Below are 3,971 nucleotides of genomic sequence, written 5' to 3'. Positions count from 1 at the left end.
CTTGACATTGAAATTTTGAGATTTCATTGCTCGTGAATCCACATGAGTAAACTTGAGGTCCCTTTGTAGCTTTGCAATTGCTCTCAAAGACTCTTCTTGGAGCTTTTCCAATTGTTCCTCGAGTTCCATTAACCTGTGTCTTCTCAAAATCTACTTTTACTTTGCCACCTCATAATGCAAGCCTCCTCCTAAAACCTAGGTTTCCATTTGTGTGCACATGCATATTGAAGCCTGCACATTTGTGTGCACATGCATATTGAAGCCTGCTATTTTTAAATTATAAAACCATAACTAAATGGTCCATGAATAATTCCTTTTCCATATTGATTTCATTGAGATTTCATATTGTATCTCAAATTATGGATTCGCATTTGTCGTTGTGAAAGATTACCTGGTCCTCTAGATATGTCAAGTTTTGTTCTAATCTTATAGTAACCCTTATCCCTTGGTCTATATGACCAAAGAAAGCTTGAGACACCAAAATATCTGCCATATCATATCCCTTGGTCTATAGGAACAAAGAAAGCCTGAGACACTAAAATCTTGGTCCTCTAGATATGTCAAACTTAATCATATACTATGCCTTATCCCTTGGTCTATAGGAACAAAGAAAGCTTAAGACACCAAAAGTGCTACCGTATCGTTTTCTTTGAATGCAAAGAAAACACTATTAAGTTTGGTTGAACACGAATGGGAAATTTCTCTAGCATCAATTTGAGCTCTTCAAAAGTTCAATCATGTTCTAAGGTTTGGGTAGCATAATCCTTAAGAAGGCTTGGGTAGCATAATCCTTAATAAGGGGCAAGGTTTCGATACCATAATCCTTAATAAGCCATCTACAATATCCCACTCCTCATAAGAAGCTTTGTAATTGGGGCAAGCTACGTGTGGTGGGTAACCCCCTTTTCTTTTTTACTTTTGGATCAACTGATTGCAAGTCCCTGTAGCTAATGAAATGCCCCCTTGGCTTTCTGCAACCATCCGCGTCTTGCCGCGTGTCTTCCATCCGATTCGCCTTTTCGCGTAGCTCTGCATGCTGCCTTTGCTCCCTTTCCGCGTTCCAAAGGACTGTGTTATTTCCGATTCGCATTTCCAAGTGCAGGTGCAGGTGCAGGTGCAGGTGCGTGACTAGCACATGTGTAACATAGGTAAGCATAAACAGCGGGATTCGTTGGCGTGCGAATGTCCCTAAAAGAGCTTCAAAAATTTTATTCCGAATCATTATTTCTTATTATACAAATTTCCCACTATTTGTCTTTGTGCAGCCGGATAACATTTCTTCGTTGTAATCTCCGTTTAGTATTTTGATGGCTTATTTAGGCAATCAGATATGTATTCCGAAACTGTCCGTGTTCTGACGTTCAACGATTGTATCGCATACGGTCCATGCACAGAAAGTGCTAAAGGATTCAGTGAGTTAAAGTGGATAAGGGCACAATGCAGGATCCCTTCAGAGATTATTTATCAGGATCTTATACACGGGCATTCAGCCTGTTCTATAGGCTACTGATCGATTGATACAGTGCTCTGCGACAGTTTCCTCGCAGCTTCTCCAACTCTGTGTTATCTATACTCTTGCAAGTACACACTATCATGTCCTCATCTTTATCAGTACAGATTTGCTCTCTGCTTCATTTAACACACGGTCATTTTCTTGTTTTTGTTAGTATGGATTTGCTCTGCTTCATTTAACAGATGCTAATTTCTCTGATGAGTACGATTTTATATGAACGTTCACAAGGATTTTTCACTTCTGTCTCTCAATTAGAATGCTCGTGTCAAAAGATCATTGCAAAATGCTCCATTTTTTGATATGAAGTTGGCTATCAAGACACTTCCGTGCTTATCTGGTTGAGGTATGAGAATTATTTGCGAGGAAATCACTTTGGCCATTCAAATATACCTGGCATGTATCAGGAAATACTTTTGACCGTTCGTATAAGCCCAAGACTGTTTCATTGTGCTTTGTAGAGATGGAGTTGCATCTGACAGTTTGCTAGGCTTCCAGGACTCGGGAGGGATTGATGATTTTCCTACCAGCCCATTAGAAAAGTGGCTTGTACACAAAGGTAACATCCTAAAATGAGAGGGCTTTATGATATTTTTGTATCGCAAATTCTCGCAATCCATTTCTTATAATTCTCAATCTCTTGTATAGGTATTATTGTAAGGCCAAAGATTTCAATAAATGATGAGGCAGAGACATGACAGAGACTAATTTTGACATTTTTTGCAGATTCAGATTCAGAAATGATTTCTCATCATTAATGCATTTTGGTTTATGATTTGTCATCTCCGATGGCTTAGAACACAATCAAGATAGGAAACTTTTTTTAAATCTGGTGTCCCAAATGATATCAACTTATTTAATTCAGTTGTGCACATAGGAAGCAGTTGCTTGGAAGTCGAGGAGTTGTTGCACATTCATTATTCTACTGTACTTAGTTTCAGTCATTTATAGAATTTGCTCTAACATTGTATGGCTCATGTAATTGTCAATGATTATACAAGAAGTAGTTTATACTGTTTGCATTCTCTACATGTTTAATAGGGTCGAAGGACTACAGCTTGCAGAAAGTTTGAGGTTGCCATACAGTACTCCGACAGCTAATAGTATACTAGACTCGAAAGAAAGTACGTATACTAGACTCAAAAGAAAGTAAGTAGCCCTGTTTCTTTCTTGCTTTTGAACGAGGTTTTCGCAATGCCAAAGGTTGATTTCGTCTTCGAAGTGCTGTCCATTACGACCTTCCGTACTAGATTTCCTCCTTCCGTTTGCCGCATCGGGAAGTGCGCTGGTGGAAGGATGGCTTTGTCTGCAGCAGAGGATAGACTCATACATCGATCTCTATCTGCAAGGCCTCCGTTTGCAGCCAGCCAGTTTAGGAAGGCAGTTCCTCCTCATCGGTTCGAGACATCTCCCTTGAGGTCAGTGGATTTCCTGATAGTAGTGAGCGCTCCGTTTAAAGCCATCAACCTGTTCCTGGTTCCAAGTCCCCTGGTTTGGATCCTTTGGTTGATCTACTGGGTCGGCCATGGACCAGTACCACCAGTCACTCCTTCGGTAACAGATCAAATCCCAACAGCTTCTCCATTTACCCTCCTCTCATGGACACAGTTCCCTACACTGTACAGCTGGCCTCTGATCCCGAGCAGCCAGCATATCCTAAGCCATGAACAGCCCAGTAGCCTCAGGATAGCCCTTCAGTAGGGACAAAGATGTATGCCTTCTTCATTTATGAGAGGGCTGTCAACCCTGTTTTTGCTGCAGCTTAAGTTCGAGAAGGCTGCCTGGAGGCAGCCCACTCGTGAAGGAAAGGACCTGCTCAGAGCCTTTTTATAGGCTGCAGTCCAATTGTCCAGCGGGCCTGGATCAGGAGGCCTCACCAGCCTGTATTCCCTCTGCCCCCAGCCCCTTAATCCGGTTCTCTTTCACTTTCAGTCACTGTCCACCCGATTTCCTGCTTACCCTAGGCTACGTCAGCCTCTGCCTGAGGCACCTGCTTCTGGATTTCTTAGCAGCAGAGCTTCCTCTCCATTGTAGATGGTTCACTATTTTGTCTGTTGTAATGAGACCACAATTCAGTTTACTGTGTGTTCTCAGATTTTGAATGTGTGAAGTGCAAGAGTGGTGAATTCTCTAAAGCTTGGCTCTAATAGCATAATAGAGGGTTCACATAAACGAAGAACAGTTAAGCAGGGAAGTCAAGTTGGTGATGAGGGCCAACACCAAGTACAAACTGTTAGTATACAAAATGTCTATAATTTCATATCTATGTAGGCACTCAAAATTAACTACAACAATGAAAAAATGCGAGTTCAAAAGGTGTATGCTGTCCTCTCCTGCGGGAGTACGTATGCACCCACATTTGCTGCAAATGTCTAAAACTTGTCCTCCTACAGGAACAGTTATGCAGGGATGTGAAGTTGGTGATGAGCTGAAATGCCAAGTGCAAAATGTTAGTATACTG

The 3,971-nt window shown here is 41.5% G+C and overlaps 1 long non-coding RNA gene across 1 annotated transcript; it reads left to right on the top strand.

Annotated features, from left to right (window-relative positions):
- Positions 1 to 967: 967 nt before the first annotated feature.
- Positions 968 to 2,488, top strand: LOC147896649 (uncharacterized). The gene is made up of 2 exons (XR_015541728.1): positions 968 to 1,120; positions 2,009 to 2,488. It is a non-coding gene; the product is annotated as an uncharacterized LOC147896649 (long non-coding RNA).
- The last annotated feature ends 1,483 nt before the right edge of the window (positions 2,489 to 3,971 follow it).

Source organism: Dipteris shenzhenensis, chromosome 11 (assembly GCF_047967505.1).
Source record: "Dipteris shenzhenensis isolate YYH24624 ecotype China chromosome 11, Dip_SZ_1.0, whole genome shotgun sequence".
Lineage (NCBI taxonomy): Eukaryota > Viridiplantae > Streptophyta > Polypodiopsida > Gleicheniales > Dipteridaceae > Dipteris > Dipteris shenzhenensis.
This window is presented reverse-complemented; position numbering and strand designations above follow the sequence as displayed.